This window comes from Spermophilus citellus, assembly GCF_964194105.1.
Source record: "Spermophilus citellus genome assembly, chromosome: 4".
Taxonomy (NCBI): domain Eukaryota; kingdom Metazoa; phylum Chordata; class Mammalia; order Rodentia; family Sciuridae; genus Spermophilus; species Spermophilus citellus.
The window spans coordinates 181,872,024-181,877,923 of NC_138185.1; the positions used below are offsets into that span (position 1 = coordinate 181,872,024).

The following is a 5,900-nucleotide window of genomic DNA, read 5'->3' on the forward strand; positions in this document are numbered from 1 at the left end:
CTCAGCACCACATACAAACAAAGATGTTGTGTCCGCCGAAAACTGAAAAATAAATATTGAAATTCTCTCTCTCTCTCACTCTCTCTCTCTCAAAAAAAAATGTCTTCATTCTTCTTAAAAAAAAAAGACATTATGTTTCTTTTTTGTAGCATTCTGGAAATATGAGAACAAGTTGGCGACATCTTTCAGCTGGAACCATTGCTCATCAAGTTTGCTGAGAAGCTAATGATTTTATTACAGAAAGCTACATCGACATGTACAGTGTCCAGGTGCAGTGGTGCATGCCTTTAGTCCCAGTCACCTTGGAGGCTGAGGAGGGAGGATCGCATGAGCCCATGAATTGGAGACCACCTGTGCAACAGAAATTGGAGGATGAAATTGAAAAGCCCAAAACTTGTTCATGGAAAAAATGGATTTAAGTAAGTCTGCAGCACCATTTTCTGGGAACTGGCCTTTGGTGATGGTCTTCTGAACTTCTCTTGGCTTTCTTGCATCAGGGCCCTATTTGCTATTGTGTCTTATCCTTTGCATTTTGGGTTGTCATCTCATTTGGGTAGAGCACATCCTTCTGTAGCTTCCTTAGCAATGAGTGTGTGGGAGATACATTTTTGTGTTGTTTTGTATATATAATGTCTAAGTTGATATAGAAGTCTAAAGTTTTCTACATATGCTTTGATTTTGTTTTGTTAAACATTATAGTTTCTGCTGTTGGGATTCTTTCACACATGGAGTTCAGAGGGAGGCAGTCCTAGGGCTGTTTCGGTCTCCCAGTAGTGTCATGAGGACACAGACTTCCCTCTTCTCCGAGCTCCTATATCTTCATCCTGTTAACCTGAAGACCAGGGTTTTAGGCTTTAGCTTTTAAAGTGTCTATTCAAAAGTCAGGCAAGGAAGAAACAGTTACCTCTACAGTTTGAAGGAAAAGTCTGCAGAATATGCCACACAAATTTTGGGAATGCTACCTAGAATTCGATTTTCATTTCCATTTTGTCTAAGAGGTGTCATTGACTTCTGATTTCTCCACCGCTGTACTGAAACTTCTATTTTGGGATTTAAATGTTTAATTTTATTCTTGACATATGAATATTCTTGACATGAATATTCTTCTTTCGTACAACTTATTTAAAGATTGAACTATTCTATATATATTTTTTTCAACCAAGAGATTTCTTTAGGGGGCTGCCGGAAGAGGAAGAAAAGGAGAGGCAAAGAGCAGAGAGAAGAGAGGAAGAGGTCAGAGAGCAGAGGGGAAGAGGGCAGAGACCTTGAGCTTGCAAGTTCTGCTTAAGAAGGGTTGCGTAGGCTATGTGGAGGGTGTCCCACGGGGATTGGTTGAAAGAACTTTTGAATTTGGTGCTCTTAGGCTTGGCATTCTTGGAGAGGAGGGAGAGGGGTAAGGGATTCCAAGATGTTCTTGCAAGATGGAAACTTAACTTCAGCGGGGAGTGTCACCCACACACCAAACATTCCTCCCTTTTTGTTTTATGTTGAGAGCAGGGCGACAAGATCCACAAGATCATCTATATCCTGCTGGAGAGGGACGAGTGTGAAGGAAGGGAGGCTGGTCAGGGTGCGGGGACAAAAGAAGCATAGCTGTGAAGGCCAGGGCGCTGAAGATGTGAATTTCCTTGTGGCTGAAATCGATGAAAGTTCTCCGAAGCCACAGGTCATGGATAGTCTCTCTCCAACCCTTGTCCATGCAAATGGGGGGAATCAGCCAGCTGTCCTGTCGGAGGGCCTCCACGAACTCCACAAACCAGGTGCGCTGCATGAGCCTGAAAACACCAAAGATACTAGGCTGATGGTGGATTCCAAGGAGGCGAAGGAGAAAATGGGCGCTGGTTAGTCTCCGCTCACGTGGTGATCTCTGGCGGGATGGGAGTCCTGCTTAAAAACAGGGGAGTCCCATCCTAGTCCGGGCACCAATGAAAGGCAAGTGACTCACCAGAGACCGAGATTCAACCAAGAGATTTTACTGGGAGTCTGCCCAAAAGGGAAGAAAAGGAGAGGTAGAGCAGAGAGAGGAGAGGAAGAAGAGGAAGAGAGCAGAGAGGAAGAGGGCAGAGAGCTGAACATGTTCTATATTTTTGAAGTAATAAATTTGAGGATGGGGGAAGTAGCTCAGTGGTAGATTGCTTTCCTAGCATGTATGAGGTCCTGGGTTCAAACCCCAGTGCCATACACACAAAGCACAAACAACAGCAGAAAAACACACTCTTGAAAGATTTTAAATGTATTGTTATGTTTTATTTGTGGTTTTTTTTTTTTTTTTTTTTTTTTTTTTTGGTGGTGCTGGGGGGAATTGAACTCAGGGCCTTGTGCATCCAAGGCAAGCAATCTACCAACTGAGCTATATCCCCAGCCCTATTGTTATGCTTTATAGTCAATCCATGCTACCTGAAAAATTCTTTTTAATCTGTTCAACCTTCATTTTGTATTTAGATGGTGAGTCATCCACAAGTCATCTTTAGCCAGTAAAGGGAACATTTTTATATCTTTACTACTCCTCCCATTGAGAGGTGGAGTCTTCTTGAATCTGGGCTGGCCTTGACCAACAGAATGTGACAGAAGTGATACCCAGGAACTTCTGAGGCTAGGTCAGAGGGTGCGAACAGCTTCCACCTGGGATCCATCTTGCAGACTTGAACTGCCAAATAAGAAGGCTGACTGCTCTGAGGCTGCATGTTGTAAGAAAACCCAAGGCTTTGTGGAGAAAAATGCAGGTCCAGAGTTTCAGTCCTCAGCTGGCAGTCTGTACATTGGGGAGCAGAGTAATCACTGCCAAAATTGCAAGTTGGTGATTATCATAAATTATTTGTCTCAAAGCCTTCATGTTTTTTTTTTTTTTTTTGGTAGCAATAGAGAAATGGAACAGAGGAAAACAGTAAGTCAACAAACAATATGAAATAGAAGTGGATAGAAATAGACTAAGGAATAGAGAAGATGAGTTAGAAAGATTCCAGTTAAAGGCTTAAATTGTTTATTTATGTATTTATTTATTGGTACTGGGGATTGAAACCAGGGTGCTTTTAATTTAATTTAATGTTTTTGTTTTTATTTTATTTTATTTTTGGTACTGGGATTGAACCTAGAGGCCCTCTACCACTGAGCAATGCCTCTGGCCCACTTAATTTTGAGATAGAGTCTTGCTAAGTTGCCCAGGCTGGCTGGCTTTGAACTTGTGATTATCCAGCCTCAGCCTCCTGAATTTTTGGAATTGCACCACACTCAGCATGAGGGCTAAAATTTTAGACAAGAGGGTGAGGAAGTTTCATTGTTTTGTTACTGGGTAGAGGGTCATGGGAGGTCCTCCAAAAGGAAGTTGGATCTCAACTCAGGCTGTGATTTTCCTTGACATTGGCACAACAAGGAATTTAGGTCTGGGTCAAATTGAGGCACAGGCTAGCGTAGGCATGGCACGGGTCTGGATTTGAAGCTAGGCCTGGCTGTGCTGGCCCTGCTGCTGCTGCTGCTGCTGCTGCTGCTGCTGCTGCTGCTGCTGCTGCTTCCCTGGGTGTATGGGCACTGGAACCATCAGCCTGGGTCCAGCCCTAGCCGGCATGCTCACTGGTGCCTCTACTGCCTTTTCACCTAGTGCTAAGGCCAAAAGTGGAGCCTCAGCCTGGAGGCACTGCAGAAGGATCTGGATAACAAGCTTTTTGGATAGCATCTTGTGCAGAAAGTCATCTTAAACACTGTGTCTGATTCCTAAGCAATCTGAGGCCCAAGAAACCTCTCATGCCCTCTCTGCATGGGTGGACAGGCATGGGCAAGAATTTTGTCAGCAAGATCATCTTGGAGAATATTTACGAGGGCAGTCTGAACAGTGACTATGTTCGCCTGTTTGTGGCCACATTGCATTTCCTTCATGCCTCAAATATCACCCTGTATAAGGATCAGTTACAGTGTGGATTCAAGGCAATGAGAACTCCTGTGTGAGGTTCATCTTCATCTTCGATGAGATGGACAAGATGCGCTCTAGTCTCATAAATGCCATCAAGCCTATTCTGGACTATTACCACGTGGTGGATGAGGTCTCCTACCAGAAATCCATCCTCCTATTCCTCAGGTGAGCAATGCTGGAGCAGAGAGGATCACAAGGAAGAACTCAAGCTCAAGGACATGGAGCATGCCTTGTCCATGGTAGTCTTCAGTAAATGGAACAGTGGCTTCTGGCACAGCAGTTTAATTGACCAAAACCTAATTGATTATTTTGTCCTCTTCTTCCTCCTGGAATACAAACATCTGAAAATGTGCATCAGGGTTGAGATGCAGACCCAGGGTTATGAGATTGATGAGGACATTATAAACAGAGAGTGGCTGAAGAGATGACATTTTTTCCCCAAGGAAGAGAGTTCGCTGACAAGGGCTACTGATGAACCCAGCCTAATACCATTTTAAGATTGTTTTATTATAAATTACTGCAATTTCAAAATTGCTTGGAATGCCTGCTCATGCCTTGAACTCACCCATGCCTAGCTTTTTTTTGACCAGATAACAACCCTCTACACACACACACACACACACACATACCCCAAAACAAAACAAAACAAAACAAAAAACATGAAGGCTTTGAGACAAATAATTTATGACAATCACCAACTTGCAATTTTGGCAGAGATTACTGTGCTCCCTACTGTACATAAGGGTATAGGCGCCTCATAAATTCTGGTGTTGGGATCTAAATTTACTCTCTAACTTGAAATGTTGAACCATCTAGACCATTAACCTACTATCTGCCTTTGTATTATGCTTGTTAAAATCCTGTTATCTGTAAATTCTCAAGACACTCCCCCTTCTGCAATTTTTTGTGTTGCAAAGTTTTGCAACTTTTTGAGGCACAGGCTAGTAGGCTCAGCAGGGGTCTGGATTTGAAGCTAGGCCTGGCTGTGCTGGCCTGCTGCTGCTGCTGCTGCTTCCATGCTTCTCTTCCTAAAGAGCTGGGGTACTGATCTCTAGCCATGGGTTTTCAGGAGAGACAATCCTGGCCAGAATTACAAACTTGCTTTAATTTGATTTAAAATTGGAGTTGGTGGTCTTTTCTTTGTGTCATGGTTTAACACTAAAAGACAGTGTTCACCAAGTTGGATTATTATCTTGATGATTGATGCCCAAGTCATTGCTTTGAGAGAAACTCAATACTCAGTTTGACCAGCTCCTTTCTTGGGAAGAGAAATCAAATGGATGTTTCCAACTAATGTTTCCTGTTGGATGTATCAGGAATTCTCCTGGGTCTTTTTCCCATTCCTGGGAGGCCACACCACCACACCTTACAGGCCCTGGACATGGAGAGGAAGATTTCAAGCCTTCAGAGGAGGAAGTAACAGCTCCCAGTTCACCCATTCCAGAGCTCATGATTTAAAAAAAAAAGTTTTAATTTTATGTGTTTCTGTTTCAAGGAAAGACAAGTTTTACTGAAAATGTGATAACTTTATTTAAGATTGTAAGGGTCCGGCGAATCATTGGAGAAAGAGACCACAAGAGACTAGCTTCATGCAATGAGCAGGAGGGAGTTTATTGAAGAGGATCCTAATTCAGCATGCTGAGGCTCAAGGCTCACTCAGGAAGGGAGAGTGGCCCAGAGCCCAGAGCAGAGGTCAAGCAGAGCTTAAGTACACTTTTTGGGGAGGGTGGGGGGCTTTGCATACATCAGAACAAATCATCATGAGGCGGGAAAATTGAACAACAACTCTGAGACGTGATTAGCACATTCATTGGCGGGAACAGGTCGGGCGGGGGTGATTGGTCACTTCTAAGCAAGGTACACATTCAAACTGATTGGTTCGGGGCCCTGTGACAAACTGCACAGGGCCCTAGGCTAAATGGCCAGTAGGGCGTTGTTTTAACTATCTCAGGAATTTCAGGTTCTGGGTGTAGCAGAGGAACTTAACAATACCTAG

General features: G+C 43.5%; 1 pseudogene across 1 annotated transcript; it reads left to right on the forward strand.

Annotated features, from left to right (window-relative positions):
- The first annotated feature begins 1,801 nt into the window (after positions 1 to 1,801).
- LOC308648275 (torsin-1A-like) lies at positions 1,802 to 4,376 on the forward strand (annotated as a pseudogene). Its single transcript has 2 exons — positions 1,802 to 1,841; positions 3,437 to 4,376. The product of its transcript is annotated as a torsin-1A-like (transcript).
- Positions 4,377 to 5,900: the final 1,524 nt, after the last annotated feature.